This window comes from Octopus bimaculoides, chromosome 2 (assembly GCF_046866305.1).
Source record: "Octopus bimaculoides isolate indiv1 chromosome 2, ASM4686630v1, whole genome shotgun sequence".
Lineage (NCBI taxonomy): Eukaryota > Metazoa > Mollusca > Cephalopoda > Octopoda > Octopodidae > Octopus > Octopus bimaculoides.
Window position 1 is genome coordinate 1,485,001 of NC_142929.1, and position 18,516 is coordinate 1,503,516.

General features: G+C 36.0%; 1 protein-coding gene, 1 long non-coding RNA gene and 1 pseudogene across 6 annotated transcripts in view; 2 read left to right on the forward strand and 1 right to left on the reverse strand.

The window, feature by feature from the left end:
• LOC128250374 (uncharacterized) overlaps positions 1–18,516 on the reverse strand; it is a 144,384-nt gene that overhangs the window by 59,416 nt on the left and 66,452 nt on the right. Inside the window, exon 1 of one of the 5 annotated variants that reach the window (XR_008266420.2) lies at positions 1,556–2,312. The exons of 3 other annotated variants lie outside the window; for them this stretch is intronic. This is a non-coding gene — a long non-coding RNA (uncharacterized LOC128250374). Of the gene's footprint in view, positions 1–1,555; positions 2,313–18,516 lie in introns of those variants that run through there. One more of the 5 variants, XR_008266413.2, reaches the window with a different exon arrangement.
• LOC128250371 (uncharacterized) overlaps positions 1–18,516 on the forward strand; it is a 53,113-nt gene that overhangs the window by 4,926 nt on the left and 29,671 nt on the right. The gene's annotated exons all lie outside the window — the stretch shown is intronic.
• Positions 17,865–17,983, forward strand: LOC128247181 (5S ribosomal RNA; annotated as a pseudogene).

An 18,516-nucleotide genomic window follows, 5' to 3' on the forward strand; every position in this document is an offset into this window, starting at 1 on the left:
GAATATTAAATTTTCAAATAAGAAATAAATACAAAATCTATAATAGCTATGCTAATTCTAATACATATATAAATTATACTTAAATATATTGTTCAAATCAAATCTAGACCAATGTGCATTTAGAGTAGCCATAAATAGTTTTAAATTATACTCCAACGGAAGGTTAAGTCTGAAAAGAATAAATTAAACGTCTCATTTCAAATATTTTCAACTATCTCTACGTCGCTAAAGAGAATGTGACAATGAAGACTACAAGGTTAAAACGGAAGTGCCTTAGAATATGGAACATAGAGTGCGAAATAATTTTTAGGAGCAGTGATGAAAGCAAAGCAAAATGAAATGGACTCGAATCTAACTTTGAAAAAATTGCAATTATATATAAACAATCCGCAGAGAAAGATTTTTGTATTCTAGGTTCATATTGTATAATTAAACACTTTTAATAAACCACATTAATAAAATATAACACCTTGAGAGAAATTAACTGATTAACTTGGGAATAAAAATGCTATGTTTTGCAAACAACTTGCACCTCAGTAGAAAGCTCTGAATACCGGAAGCCATCAAGTATATGAGGTCATCAGGAGAGAATGTGTGCCATTTCGGGGCCTACCTCTCGACGGCAGCAATACGCACCGGCCCCACTCATTGATATGAGGCCCTGCTTTCTAGATCAACTGGCTATTAAATAAAACTCAATATTCTTCTAGCCATTGCTCATCGTCTCTTTTTAGCCAAATCCAGCGGCTAGCCTTTTCCACTGTAGTTTCGATATTGGTCATGGTGGTATTTACTTTACGATGAGTTAGGCCTAACGATAACAGCAGTCACCTCATACTGTGTCCAACAAATCCTCTACATCCCTTTCCAGCCTTCGTCTTCACATTCCTCGACGAGGTTTACATAACGGTCAATCTTTCGAGCCCGAGCAGCGTCCATGTTGTCTTCATGAGGAACCGTTAACTCGACTAGATTCACAACTTTCTTTCACACCACATTAAAATGTCCGTTTTTTTTCGTAACTGGGATGGGAGAGAGAGTCCCTGACACCCTGGTCAATCTGCAGTCACCTCCCAATAGCCCATGGAAGTTTCTTATTCTTCTTGAAACAGATTCGCTGTCCTGAACGCACGTTTTAGTTTCAAAGCTGCGGTCATGCTGGGGCGTCATAGCAAATGCTGTAAATAAAGCCCGTAAATAATGATAACAAAAAATACAACAAACACAAATATTGGTTTCAAATTTAGCACGAGACCAGCAATTTCGGAGGGTGGGGTTAATTCGAATACATCGACCCCAGTGCTCAACTGGTACTTATTTTATGGAGCCAGAACGGATGAAGGACAAAGTCGACCTCGCCAGAATTTGAACTCAGAATGTAAAGACGGTAGAAATGCCACCAAGCATTTTCCCCGGTGTGCTACCGATTCTGCCAGCTCGCCGTCCTATTAAACACTATATGTTGAAAATATACATCAACAGTAAATATTCTGTACAAAGAAAGAATGTAACTAACGTAAATAGCAAAAGATAATTCAATTGAACCGTAACATACCTGGAAAGAACTATGACAAGAATATTTCTGTTTTGGTCGTGAAAAGATTTGACTGGACTGAATGGATGTCGATGAAGGCAAGAACACAAATTTCGTTTGAGATACTAAATACAAAAATATTTTTATCGCCAACAAAATTTATGTATTGTTGTTACTAGTAACGGCAGAAAATACAGCAATTAAATAGTCCAACGATTTGTATGAGATACTATTACGACCGAGAATGACAGAATGAGAGGAGCTTGTGTAGTGGCTTGAGAGGCGTATGTCACCACTGGAACAATTTTGTAGATTCTAGCATTTAGGTGGTTTAGCTGTGTCGTCGTTGTCATCATCATCATCATCATCACCATCATCATCATCATTATGGACTGATGTTGATGCTACAGCCACATTGCCGTTATTGTCGTCGTGTTGCCCTAAACATTGCAGCAATGTTTCTGGCCGGGTGACGGATACATTGAGTGCTACTGGAAAGTGTCTTCTATTTATAGTGTAAACTTCAGCCATTGAAACAAGCGCGAAAAAGCAACTTACTGAGAATTTGTTCTCCAAGATAGTCGAGTAGCCATTTCCTTACTGACATCATCAGCAACTGAGCGAATCACATTCCTCTTGATACAGGGATCTTTACTAGAGATCTGATTGGTCAGCCGTGTGCTAACGTCATCAATCTCTTAGAAATATCCTGCTTTGTGAAACGTAACAATCCGGTTTCAACTCCTAGGTGTTTTGGTCTGCCAAACATTTCTCCTACAGACTCAGTCAGAAAATAAAGCAAATATCGCTCCATTTGATCACCAGTGAGTATAAAATCGATATAAGTAATGTAAATATAATCTAAAGCTGGAAGAAGGAAAATATTAGAATCATCATATATTAATATAGAACAATGAAATACCCACAAAAATATTAAACTGATAAATTGGTAGCAATGATGATGAACAGAATCTGGGCTGCTACAGACAGTCTGGAAACATATACGAACAATATTAAAAGCACATTATTAAATTAACTAATATATGTAGAAACCACACAAGCAATACTCGAGACTTAGATATATCATCGAATCGTTTCGTACGGAAACATCATAGAAAACTAACAACGTGAACAATAACTTATAGGGAATGAAAGAAAATGAAAAAAAAAATGTCTGAAAACTTAATGAGATTTACAACCAAAAACATGGGGAAATAATAAGAAAAACAATAAAGAACTAAAATCAGAGAACACTAAGGATAAGCGTTCCTTACTCAATAGTAAATGAATCAGTCATTATAAAATATAGAATTCCTCTATTCGAAAAAAAAAAGGCATGTTTGCCAAGGAAAAACTACATAAAAAGCAATAGATCACCAATGGCACCGAAAGAATAAATGATTGGGAAGAAGTATATTTACATTTAAAATGAGAATATCAGGAAATAATGTGTCATTTGTAATTCAATAAATAGTTTGAAGCAACTCGTATTAAGTATCGAAAGCGTAAATTTCGCTCTGATGGACCCGTTGCAAGAACCACAGGCAGCAGCTGGAGCCGTTCGGTTACCGAGCGGCATCCAAGAAATCGGAAAAAGACCTCTGAGAAGTTCTAGCAAAACGGTGAGATGTATTGGCGAAACAGTATGCGCCAACATAGAAAAGGATGGTGCAATGAAGAAAGAATTAAAAGCGCATTGCGACCAGATGGTGTATAGCATCATCTTATAATTTGGTCGATACTGGTGATAGAAGTTATATAGCTGACACACAAACACGCACGTACACGCGCGCTCACGCACACACACGCATATTAATCAGCGACTACAGTGGACGTATAATGTACTTACAACCACCATAACATTTACTTATTCTGCTAATAGTAAGCGCTCTAGCTATCTCAGGTACTGATCAGTTCAAAAACCATTACGTCCAGTGAAAGGGACAGGTGTTTAGCCTCGTTTTGAGGTATTGTAATAGAAAATTGTTTGTTAAAATAAAAAGGCTACCATGATGTGTTAAAAGATTTGTGACTCACAGTTTCAAAATCTACGCAAGAAACGTTTCCTTTTTTCTGTGACATTTTGTTTTTATTACATCTCGATAAAAAGTCTTATTCAGAGGAATCTAATTCTGCAGATCTCTTGAAAATTTTAGAGTAGTAAAATGCGTCTGAACGTGACTGATTGTTCGGCCTAATTTCATCTTAAATCCATAAAGTCTCTACAATTTTTTGAACACATTTCGTAAACTTATGCTTATTTGAGTGATCAAAATGAAAGAAGTCTATTTTTGTTAAAATGGCGAGGGAGAAAAAAATACTTTGTCTAATTGGAAAGCAACTAACACCTGATATTGGCTTTAAATTATATATAAAAAAGCAAAAACAACTTTAGTATACTTCAGCTCGCTTTATAGATATAAATGAGGAAAATAAATCTAATAGCAACAACTGGCAGGATAGAAAATTGACAGGGTAGAAAGTCTGAAGAATGAATCAGAAAAATCTTATGAAGAATGAATCAGGATGAATGAATGATCACTAACAAATTTAGTAACATGGAAAGCTTTGTAACTAAACTTAAGTTCTAAAGTAGTATTTTATATCAAAGTAACCAATTATTTATTCTGGCAGAAATATCCAAAATTACAAAAAGATAGTAAATATTCAAAACGACATGAACATACTCTGAAATTTGATACATTAATGGAATTGAGCATTAAAAATTTACCATTGCAGAATTTATGACATAAAAAGTTATTTCTTATATTTAAATGATTTTAGAAATGATTATTTGTATTTGAATATTAATGAAACAAAAAACGTCAATATATTAAAGAAAAATATCGAAAATTTAGTATAAATTATATTTGCTGTTGCTAATTTGTTATTTAAAATGTAAATTCATTGCTGGTTACTATTAGCGTTCCATTGCATATTGTATTATTCACCTCCTCATCATTATATCTGGATCAGAAAGGGCTGTAAAGGACACGCTTAGCACTATCATATGACAACATCCAAGTTATCATAAAGGTGACCTTCTGATGCTAGTTTTGTCATACTGCGTTCGAAGTATATCTCCAGAGTTTGGATGAAATGAGATCGGTTTTGTCTGAAACTTGTCAACTCATATTTGCTGTCGTACTTTCTGACTGGCGCCATTTAATTTATTCTTTATTCGCATTTTTTCCTTCATTTCGGCTTCATCATTGACATTTTTCATACAATTTATTTTTTTCAGTAAATAAAATTTACTGCTTGAATATATATTTAATGTTTTCTCTGTTTCACTCAGACTACGGCCATGCTGGGGCAGAGCCATCGAAAATTTTGGTAGAATTAATCGACTACAGAACCTATTTTTGTTTTTTAAAAAGCATGATATTTATTCTATCATTCTCTTTTGTCGAACCGCTAATTTACAGGGACGTAAAGAGACACCAGTATCGGTTAAGTGATGATGGAGTCAAAGGAAAAGACACACACACACAGATATAGACACAGACACACACACATATACTCACAACGGGCTTCTTTCAGTTTTCTTGCACCAAATCCACAAACAAGGATTTTGCCAGCTTGTGGTTATTGTAGAAGACGTTTGCCCAAAGTGGCACGCAGTGGGACTGAACCCGGAACCATGTGGTCGAGAAGCAAACTTCTTACCAAACAACCACGCCTACGCCTATACTTCTTTTTCATCGAGGCATCAGGCAGTCAGGCTGATTACTCGGGCCAACCTGACTACCTCTCTCCATCCCTCTCGATTTCCCTTAGTGTTTTAGGTCTTCAGCTTGGCACCCAACATTTACAAGCTGTTGTATATACGTCTTCCGTGGTCCTCCGGCCGCTGTGGTACCATGATTTAGTGTCTACAGCAACGTATTACTCACAAGTTCTTCTTTACTTCTCAATCTCTGCTCTTGGATGGCTGATGAGAAAGTTGCTACATTCCCATATAACCGTTGGTTTGTTGGGTACCCCCTCCAAGAGGTGTTGAGTACTGCACGTAACATTCTGGTGGAGGCACCGTCCAGCATGCACCTGAGTCTCTAGGTGAGGGTCCAAGTCAGAGATCCATATACAAGCACAGATTCAACAACTGCTCTGATGACCTGTCTCTTCAATTTATCTGGTAGGGTTGACTTCCATATTGTTCTAAGACCGTCTATAGCTGCCCAAGCCTTAGCGACACGAGATTTAATATCTTTTTCAGTGGATATGATATTACTGCCGAGGTACGTAAACTCGCTGACATTTTTCAAGGGCTTCTGTTTGATGGTCCTGATTTCACCTGTTCTTCAGAGCAGTTGTTGAATCTGTGCTTGTATATGGATCTCTGACCACATTTTATGATGATGTCCGTTATCAGAAGTAAATCTTAAAGCTTACCCTTCTCTAGTGCTTTACCAGACAAAATTAATTAAATATTATCTATTGATGCAGCTACATGAGATAGTAATATGTCTTGTATAGATCTGGAAGAAACCACCATTTTTGTGGCCTCTCAACATCAATATCATAGACTATATATCCTACATATCCTTCACAAATAACACGGTGCTCATCCATAATATTAAGGTGATCCCCACCCAAAGGATTTTTTCGGATCATAACGTAGAAGAGTTAATAGTATATATGTCCAAAGAAAATTGCAGACATGCTGTCTACTAGCAGTATCTGACTCCTATCCAATACAGGAATATACCAAAACTCGGTTACTACGGTTACTAGACAGTAATGTTACATGTCTCAACGAAATACATGTTCACCTATCTTGTCTTTGGGGATAGAATTTTCCTGAATACGTTTCACTGTTATTTATTGCAGCATCTCAAAAAACGCAATGCCATAATTATAATAATGTTATAGCATTCTGTATTACATTTGAGTTTAATTTTATGCTTCTGATCGTGAAACACTATTTTTTAAATAATATTGATCTCCAATTAAGTAGAGGAAGATTTACTAATTAATAGTTTTCTTATCATGTATAATAATCATTAATTTCTTGTTGGTAAAGTCGTTAAACACCAAGTTCAACTTTGATCCGTAATGTGTTAAATGAAAATGAAATTATAAATTACAGATTAGAGCAAGTCTAGTTTATTTAGTTTATATTGTAATGATGTTTTTTTATCCTCAATATTGTTAATGTCTGACGAATAAATGGGAAATACAGAACGCTAATATTTGGTGAAAAAAAATTGAATATATATTATCACCGTTTTACAGGAAAAAGGATAGATTTTGAAGCTTCTGTAAAATATTATTTAAAAAGTATTAAAAGGACGTGGAAGTTGAAGTTTTGTTCGACAACAATTACATAATAGCAATATCTATGTTGGTGAGTCAGCTGAATATTGGGAGCAACAGGACACTCTAAACATACACTCACAGCACATAGAGATACACGGGCACACACACACACGCATGCTTAAATAAAGTTAGAAATTTTCAACGCCATTGTATACTTATGTATGTATTCATACTCATACATTCATACGCACATACACACGCATATTATATAAATACATGCTGATGTGTGTGTGTGTGTGTGTGTGTGTGTGTGTGTGTGTGTGTGTGTGTGTGTGTGTGTGTGTGTGTGTGTAAATATAAATATATAAAGACAGTGACACACAGATGTGAATAGCTCACACATGATACACTCACACGAACACATACTTCTGTACATACAAACACAGAATGTCTGTCTATAATGTTATCCAGAATAACATTGTTAATAATGTGATATGAGCGTTTGATCTTTTGAAGCGTCGACTGGAGAAGACTTCTTTACGGATAGATCAAAAGAAACAGCTGATATACCAACGAGTATGAGAGAATATGATTCGGCGTTTGTAACTCTCTTCAGAAAATAATGACATCATTAACTCTAAAGGTGTAACGTTTGACTCTGTCAATTCCAGAATCTGGATATATTTAATAGTAAATAACTTCACTAAAAAAGAGACAATTATGAGATGAAAAACATTACTTTGAATTTAAAAGCACATTCTCATTTACTTTAACAGTTTTGACCTCGTATTTAAGGTTCATTGCGGGATGTTCAAGCATTAGATCTAACATATTTCTAATAATGAAGTGATTATTTTTGTAATGAGAAAGTGAGAATTGGAAAATAGAACGCTTGTGATTTATCTATTCATTTGCGTTGCTATTATTCTATACCCGTATAAACATTCTTCTAACTATGCACATCGGTACATACATACGCATGTTATATGCATATGTATATATGTATTTACATGTACGCGCCTGTAAAAATACAAACACACAAAAATAAAGTTAGCCGCCACACCAGCAGACATTAGAAGACTACTGATGGCTTCTATAACCGAAGTGCGTTTTCTATGGCCACAAGGTAAATTTATATAAAAAGGTGGATGGGGCAGCCATGTATGTCCTCTTAGAACTTACGTTTGTTACATTCTTTCTATCCACAATAGACAGCAGAATAATACCGTTTTGGTATATTCTGCACCTGATACGTAGACAATATATTAGTTGTCATGGAAACATTAAATGATGCGAAACTAAAGAAATACATGAAACAAATTCGTACTAAAATTTAATATCCAAAATATTGCACATGAGATTCCGTTTTTAGACATAAACATAGTGATCAACAAAGAGAAAAACCCCAGATAAATTGCATTGATATACACCAAAGAATCAAAGAAATGCTTCTACTTCCATGGAGACCGTGAATGCCCACACAGTTCTGTCACTGATACTACAAAAGACTTATACGGAAATACTTTAATAAAATTTTTAACAAAAGAGATAAAGCAGGACCATAGTCGTGTGTTTATGTGTGCTCAATAAAACAGATCTAATTCAGTCATGTCACTCTCTCTCCTTTCCCCACCACACACAAATATATATATATATATATACCCCCCCCCCACACACACTGTATCTGAAATTGAGACTAGTAAACTCTTATATTATGCTAATGGTCCTCTACGAGGAGAAATATGGACAAAGATCACAGCTATGGTGAAAATGAAAACTTTGAAATATGGATCCTTGGCAGAGTGGGCAGGAGGCTGGAAAGACAGAGTAAGAAATGCTGCAGTAGCAGAAAAGCTAAAAGTAAAAAGACGGCTTCTGTTGAGAGTCAAGTCCAAAAGACGATCATTTTCTGGATATACAATGAGCTACAAGTCACAGGCGAAGATCATTCAGCAGGAAGTGCTCAGAGGAAGAAAATAATTGTCCGGCGGAAACGTTTGTGGAGTGACGACATCAAAGAATGGACTGAAACCAGAAGCCTCGCCGATTACAGGATTACCTCACAGCGCACACAGGAGTCTTGGGATGCCTACTAAGCAAGCAGAGACGGTATCTGGCTGATGATTGATACTGTATGCATATATATATGTCTATCTATTTTTGCACGGGCATCAAGTCTTCTCTTGATATTACAGCTGTAGTATTCAGAGCGGGAATATGCTCTTTCATTTATAATACCAGCGATAACCAGAGAATTAGCCTTCTTTGTTATTAAAGATTACTGCGAAAGTCATCGGAGGTCTTCGGACTCTGCTTGAACTCCAAGAAATTCCTGTTGGTGACCTGGGACCCACACGCCAGCATAGTCAATTAATAGCGGTCAAAGGGCGACACTCCCTTGTTGTTGACAGAGTATCAAATTCTTTTCGTCCTCCATTTTCTAGCGAGGCCACTTGCTAGAGAAGCCATAGGCCAAAGGGCTTTAGGGTCCGAAGAAACGCGCACACACATATACTTAGATAGATATAGATATTATACGCATGAATATATGCATTATGTTACATATGGCTATTATATATGTTAAAATATATATACTATATATAGTATATATATTTTAACATATATCATTTTTCATGTAATCAAGTAACATGTATTGCACCTACAGAGACATTGCTTTGTAGGTATAAAAGACGCAGAAACACACATACCAATGTATGCTGTATTCTGTGCAGACAGAAAGAGGTTATGATGGAGTTGCATTGTACATCCGTGAAGATGTCACTCCACTAATCCTGTTGCCACAATCAAACTCGGTCTGTAGCACACTCATAGTGCATTTAATGCAACTTGGTGTGGTAATATGTATCGCCCACTTGATGCCTTAAATCATGATGGTGAATTTGAAGAAAGTCTTACAAGAAGTACTAATAAAACTGAATCAAAGTGTTAAGATTATTCTGATGGGTGACTACAACTTTCCCACATAATCTCAGGAAGGACATTCAAAGAGCGTAACCAAGCAGAATCTCTACTTCACTTCACAAAAATGCTGTTAATGGAGCAAACAATACACTCCCCAACCAGGAATGATAAAATATTAGACCTCCGTTTCGCCAACAATGTAGATAACACCGACAATCTTCTCATACCACGTAGTAGAACTGACGATGTATGGTCCAAAACCAATTAATGATGTATTCCACACAGACGGCACTCGAACCCTGTCTAGTCTGAACTGTTACAAGGCTGACTGGGAGTCAATTGAAAAACGGATAATCCAGCAAAATTGGCCTAAAAATCTCTCTATGCAAAACATTGAGGTGGACCATAAAGAATTCGAGTCAATAATGCGAGCCATATGCGTTAAATTTATCCCAGAGACCATATTTGTAAGTTTTTGCCACATACAAAAAGCGGTGGTCCAGTATGACCCCAGGCCCTTGCTGAACCCACTAAATGATAAGACATAAAAGATAAATAATATATATATATAAATATATATATATATATATATATATATATATATATATATATATATATATATATTCATAGATCTATCTATCTATCTATCTATCTATCTATCTATCTATCTATCTATCTATCTGTCTGTCTGTCTGACTGCCTGTCTACGTGTCTGTCTGTCTGTCTGCTTAAAACGGTTGTACTGCATTACAACTTTGATATCCTGTTCTTTATTTTGATCTTACACACACACACACACACACATACACGCACACACACACCCATGTATAGTCATATATATATATATATATATATATATATATATATATACTTACACAGCCCTCCCCCCCCACACAAATATATGTATAGAAGCAGCGATGTGTGCGGAGTTGTGTGTGTTCCGCATGTCACTCCCAAAGACTACAAACGTCGCGTTCGTAAAACGGAAAGGAAATGAGATATCAGTTTCTAAGGGGCCAAACAATTTCTATGGCCAAATAAATTTTACCCCTCTTTAACGAAAACTGAAAATAAAGAAACAGAATCAAAATTTTGCTATAAGGGTAACTCCAAAAACCAGTAAAATCCTCAGAATTAATCTTACAATTCAGCCTAAGTTTAAACGAAAGAGCAAAAATAAATAAATAAGAAACAATCACGTGCGATTATTAAATTATAATAATGAGAAAAATTTTAAGTAAATTTTAAACATTATGGTGGTAATGAGTTAGAAAAGACCTCAATAGAGGAAAATAATTCTAGAGGATTATATTCTTTAATCGTCCACACGCAGACATAACCATTGTAAATCTTGTCAGGGATCTCGATTTCTGCAATAAAACCAATTTCTAGAGTTAAAATTACGTTAGCAAACATAAATTTAGCTTCGAGATGCAAACATTCATTTGCTAAACAGCAATGTTATTATTATTTTCGCAGAGATTTCAATGCGTATTGATTAAAGTATCATCTAAAACATCGTCGTGGCACTCCGTCGGTTACGATGACCAGGGTTCCAGTTGATCCGATCAACGAAACAGCCTGATCGTGAAATTAACGTGCAAGTGGCTGAGCACTCCACAGACACGTGTACCCTTAACGTAGTTCTCGGGGAGAAACAGCGTGTGACAAGGCTGGCCCTTTGAAATACAGGTACAACAGAAACAGGAAGAAAGAGTGAGAGAAAGTTGTGGTGAAAGAGTACAGCAGGGTTCGCCAGCACGCCCTGCCGGAGCCTCGTTGAGATTTTAGGTGTTTTCGCTCAATAAACACTCACAATGCTCGGTCTGAAATTCGAAACCGCGTTCCTACGACCGCGAGTCCGCTGCCCTAACCACTGGGCTATTGCACCACCACATCATCTACAACATACATTCACATACACGTTGTGTTATTACTTTAGACCAGGGCTAGTGGTGTTACTGCTCGGTAGCGTCTGTACTGAGGACCTCACGGTTTAACAAACGGTCAGTTAACAAGCAATAGTTAAAAGTCAGTCAAGTATATGTTACAAGACGTTACTTATCTGATTAGCGGTTTATGTTCGAACATTTTAAAAGCTCAATACCAAAATCCATAAAGTTTATCATTTTTAAATTTTTCATTGAAATTTTTCAGTTTTAAAACTCACCCACAGAGAAATAATTGCACCCTGAATTTTTCAAGGTCATACAACACACACACACACACACACACACACACACACACACACACACACACACACACGTTGTTTTGGCGTTGTTTTGGCGTTGTTTCGAAACTGTTCGGTATGAGCATGTGAGTGTGTGCAAGCTCGTATGTGTGCACGCTCATATGTGTGCACGCACTTATGTGTTCGTGCTTATATGTAAGTATGTGCGTCCATATGTGCGGAATATGAACGTAAATAAATTAATTAAAAAGTCTCTATCTGATCTGATATAAACGAAATTGTTACAAACACACATATGGACGCACATACTTACATATAAGCACGAACACATAACTGCGTGCAAACATATGAGCGTGCACACATATGAGCTTGCACACTCACATGCTCATACCAAACAGTTTCGAAACAACGCCAAAACAACGCCAAAACAACGCCAGATCATACATTCAAAATAAATGGAAGTGGAGAGACAAGTTACTGAAGAGATTGCAAGAGTGCAATGAAATAATTTAACAAAAAACTATATAAATTAATAAAGGACTGAACCAGTGCATGTGTTTATTACTGGCATAATGCCTCTCCCAAGGTTTAATTGTATTCTATTTATAAATGTTCTATATTATACACAGCGTTGGGTTTTTTTTTATATCTCATTACGGAAAGTAAATCCTTATATACAAACGCTGAAATATGACCTACATTGGGCCCCTTATTCGCATAACCACCGAACCTAGAGCTTAACTATCATCTATTCATAGCACTTACTCAACATTACCTGAAACCCTTGGGTCTAATTGACACCACTATCGCTCATAACATATATATATATATATATAAATATATATATATATATATATATATATATATATATATATATGTATATGTATATGTATATATATATGTCGTTATTCAGTTTTATTTCAATATTTTTTGCCAACAGAGAAAGAACCGGTTTCTAACCTAGACCCAAAGCACCTTCAATGGAATTTCAAGATAAACAACAGGGTAATTTTGTTTGTTTGTATGTATGTATATGTACAGACTTGTATCTTCTGTTTCATGATTGTCTTCTCATGCATATACTTCCATATCTAGACATGCACATATGTATTTAAATGATAAACTTGTGAAAATGTTTGCAGACTTACACATTTCCAGTGATAGATTGGATCTGTAGTCTTCGAATCAGCTTTCTCCTTTCTGGTTTTTGAGAAGCCTAATTTCCCAAGATTGGTATTTAGGTAGTGCGTTACATATCGCAGTGCCCCAATAATTACCGGTATAAACTTGAACTTGTAATCTGGACAGAATAACTGCAGATTTCTCAATAGTTCAGCGTAGGTATTCTCTTTGTCGCTAATATTCAGCTTTATGTAAACATCCGCTGAGCAGCTGATTTCCATAATTGTACAGTTTCTCTTCTCTATTCCAAATCATTAGATCAGGTCTGTTGTGCTTACATTTTATTGAGGTTTTCACAGGGACATTCCACCAGTATTCCTTGTTATTATGAGTGGCTATGACTTCTACCATACTGTGGCTTCATATTTCTTTATACTGGGGGTTATCCTTTCGACGGATCTCATTATACAGTGTCCTAACTAAAACATGTCTCATCGGTGGATAATACCGTGATGACATTTTCAGACAACTGCTTATGATGTGGGTGATATCTTCGGCATTAGCTCCACAAAGTCTGCATCGTTGTCACATTTTATTGCTTTTCCTGAATCTCTGACCCTTTTGTGCATCAGGTATTTGGTTGATATTTCCTGTTCCTGGATTGCAAATGCATACTCTCCAAAGTTCAAGGTAGTAATCTGGTCGTCGATCCATGATAAACTCCTTTGATGATCGATGTTGCTATCACCACAGAGCTTTCTACCAACATATAAATGCATGATCTTGTCCTGATAGAAGCTCATCTTATCATCTGATGATACGTTGTGGTTGTGTTGTGCGACTTCATTGGGCATGTATTTAAGGTATTCAGGCAAGGAATGCTGCTCAAGGAGCTGTCTGCCGAGTCTTATGATGTTATCAGCCTCATATATGCAAAATTGGTCAAGGGATGCGCTTCGACACTCAAAGATGTTGCCGAAACGATATGATCCGACATTCAAAAGTAGTCTGGATCGATGTTAAGCCTCTGTTGCTTTGTTTTCGTTTTAGGTAGTGGCGGTCTACGTCACTGTTGATGGGGAAATTATGTGTGCTTGTCAGTATCTTCCGGGTTTTCACATCAATAGCTCGGCTCTCATCAAGCAGCCTAAATGTTGGTATGAGTACTGACACTGCAAGCACATTGTGGGCCACTGTTTTATCGAATGCAGAGCGTTCCGCGGTCCAAAGTTTCTTTATTCAGTTGTAATATTCTTTAGTGACACATATTTTATTACTGATGCTATTGTAAAATATGATTTCATCCATCGCTAAATACCTGTAACATTCCATATAGAGGAAACAGTCAAGTCATTGAGGAGGATGTTGCTAGTCTGGTTTACAGATTTCTCTCTTTTCACAACCGTAACACAGTATGTATGTATGTATGTATGTATGTATGTATGTATGTATTCATACATACATGTATGTATGTATGTATGTATGTATGTATTCATACATACATGTATGTATGTTTGTATGCACGTATGCATGTATGCATGTATGTATGTGTGTATATGCGAGTGTACTCGTGTCTTTGTGTCTGTGCTTGGCCCCTACACGCTTCTTAATCGGTCTAGTTGTGTTTACGTTCTCGTAACTTTGCAGTTCGGCAAAGGCACCGAGAGAATAAGTAGCAAGCGTAAAACAAATTTAAGTACTGGTGTGGATTCGTTCGACTAAAAGTTTTCAAGGCAATGCCCCAGCATGGTCGCAGTCTAACGAGTGAAACGTGTAAAAGGTAAAAGATATATGAGATAAAAAAAAAAGAATTGTCGAAAGTGCGTTAATCACTCACCCAAAAATATTTACGTAAACTAAAGAAATTGATGAGTATAAACGAAATAAAGAACTGCAAATGCAGGAATGAATGAGACGGAAAAGAAATAAAGAGAAAGAGAAACGTTAGAAAAATAAAAAGAGTCAGAATATAGAGTGTAAAACTAAGTGGTAAAGGTTAAACATTGAATGAAAACATCAATATATTTCTCCTATCAATTTATTTTCCTCTTAGGTATTGTATCATGAAAAACTGACAAATTTCTCTCGAAATATCTCAATACAATTGGCCATGTGTTAAAAGTTCCCATAAAATCAAGAAATATTTATATATTGAAGAAACAAACAAAGGATATTGTTCTTTATATGAAAACTATCTAGTGGTTTCCATATAAAAATGTTTCTTTTAAAAAACATTAAAAAAATCATGAGTAAATATCTGAAGGAAATAATATACATCTTCAACAGCTGACTCAGATCGATACTCATAAAAAGATAGGTGAACGGTGATTTATAAAGTATTTCCACAAAGCTGTTATGCACGGCATAAAAACACATTTTGACTCTGAAAGACAGCCTTACGACAGGCAGCACAGCTGTAGTTTTCAATTAACGTTGGTGATGCAATCCAAACCTTTCAGTCATATGTATTCAAGATAAACTACCACGGGAATTGTTTTCTATAGTTATATTCAGGCTAATTAGAGGCTCTGAACATAGCTTCGGTTAAAAGCCTTAATTACAGGGAAAGTTTGAAGGCTTTGTCTCTTTTCTCTCTTGAACTCCGAGGAGAGAGATATAGCAGCATATACGTATGGAAAATCCTGGAGGGGTTTGTTCAAAACTTCGGCATCACAGAGAATTTTAATGCACGAACTGGCAGATACTGCCAACTTCCAAACATACCAGCTTCGAAATTGTGACCAAAATATTCTTTTGTAACAGTGTGATACTTAGGGATCCTCAACTGCTTAACTATCAAAAATCTAAAAGAAACTTCCACTGAATCATTATATATTAAAAAAAGAACAAAAAATATTGGATAAACTCAAAAGGACGATAACAAACCAACAAAGATACAATCAGGGATGATCAGCAGCTACAAAGTCAATCCGACACCAAATTCCATCCATAATGAAACAACAAAACTGAAAAAAAAATATAGACGGCGCTCCAGCCTGGTCGCAGTCTTATGGCTGAAACAATTAAAAGAAAAAAGAATAGCATCCGCCACTAATAAAAGACCACCTAATGTTATCAACTCTAAAATCGCGAAAACGGAGATTTTCGACTGGCATTATTATTCATTCTGTATCCCAAAAGAAGTATTTGTTGATGATATGTGTTGTTTTCCGGAATTCAGAATAGAACGAAGGAAAATAATTTCTACTGCGATTTATATTCTTCACAAAATGTTGAAGTATAAATTTGAAAAAGAAAAATAGAGATATAGGTAACCGTTGTTTATAAAATGGTTATGGAAATCAGATAGGATCAGTCTATTGCTTAATTACTAATGATGGTTGAGGAATATTCAAAGTTGTAAGAACATCATTCAGTTTATTTTGTCATGGAGACATTAGCACATTCACCCATAAGGACCAAGCACCGTATTGTATAGTCAGTATTTTTGTCTTTTTAGGAGGAATGTAGGTTCATCAATTCTATCATAAAAGGCAACAAGCTTTCGCGTAAATAAAACTAATTCGTTGAGACACACTACTCTTTTCTAAAGAACGGAATATCATTATTCTTGTCTTATATTTTATACAACTGAAGATATATATTTGTGTGTGTGTGTATATATATATATATATATATATATATATATATACACACACACACACAACTATATATATGTGTATATTTCTGTTTGTGCCTGTGTTTGTCCCCCCATCACCATCGCTTGACAACCGATGTTGATGTGTTTATGTCCCAGTAGCGGTTCGGCAGAAGAGACCGACAGAATAAGTACGAGGCATACAAAGAGTCCAGGGATCGATTTGTTCGGCTAGAACCTCTTAAGGTGATGCTTCAGCATGGCCGCAGTCAAATGACTCGGGTTCAGTGCCAGTGTGAGGTATATTGAGCAAATGTCCTCTACTATAGCCTTGAGCCGACCAAAACTTTGAGAGTAGATTCGGTAGACGGAAATTGAGAGAAGCCCGTCGCACATATACACATACTTACATGCATGCATGCATACATACATACACATATATATATATGTGTGTGCTTGTGTGTGTGTGTGTGTGTGTGTATGTGTGTGTGTGTGTGTGTGTGTGTGTGTGACTAACGGTGTCGATGTGTTTGCATCTCCGCAAATTGGCGGTTCAGCAACAGAGAACGATAGACTTATTCGAGTAAACCCTTCAAGGTGGTACCCCAGTATGGCCGCAGTCCAATGATTGAAACAAGAAAAAGGATAAAAGAAAAACGCTACACCCACACACACGCAAACACACACACACATATTCTACACTAAGAATTAAGATTAATTTTCAAAATAGACGGACGAGTTCTCTAAGATGGAAGCAAGTTATTAGAATATCACTGAAGAGATATAATGTATATTTCACTTGTTATTGTTTGTTTGAATTTCCGATGTATTTCTCTAAATTTCATAGAGAAAATAAAAAATATTATTAGAAGAAAATAAGCTCATTCATTCTATGAAGATAAAAGAAGTGAATAATGAATGCAGATGTATATAATAAAGATTATAAACCTCGATGTGAATTAAGTTTATGATATGAACCAAGATGAATACAGTTATGCTAGAAAAGAAGCAAATACCTTGTGTAGTGGATGGAACTACATATTTCCCGGGGTTAAACCTTAAAAGTAGAACGACGTCTAGAATAAGAATGTAAAATATACCTATGAACTACTATGCCATTTCAGACAAACTGAAAAAAGAACAACAACCACTTAACTTATATTAGTAAGGGATCTGTTTTAGTATCTATAAACACACTTTAAATTCAAACAGTATCATTTTGAACTGCAAATTGATCTTACAGCCATATCACGTTGAAAGCACCGGTTCTCGTCCGATCACAGAAGTTAAACAACGTCGAGCCTAGTGAGTACTTAGATGGGTGACTGCTTGGGAAGCCTGGGTACTATAAGCGTCTCGCATTTTTCAAGGTGGTGCTATTGAGTTAGATATGGCCTGAGCTTATACTGGCCGAGACCGATAAAACTCATCAGACGTCTGTAAATACTCAAATGTATTTCTCCGCTGAATTTCAATTTATAAATTGCATTGACGACGACTAATCACTAAAATGTGCAGTAATTCCAATATTTTACTATTTCAGCGATCATTAGAAATATTAATGCTTCGTCTGTTCCATAGAAATGAATATTCAACAATAATATAAATACATGCACGTATTGCATACATATATAACTGAGATATGTTTCGGACAAAAATTGACCCGGACCATGTCTAACTTAATAGCATCAACTGATAGGATCTGTTAAGTCGTTTTTCAGTAAAAGTGTGGTATCATGGAACATTCTAGTAGGGAGTTGTTGATTGAGATGTATCCTGGTGATTTATCTGGTAAACCCTGAAGAAATTTCTCTCGTTCTGCAGGAAGATTCTTACGACCCTATTTAAAAACCAATAGAGGCTGGGCTAGGCATACCAGATTAGTTG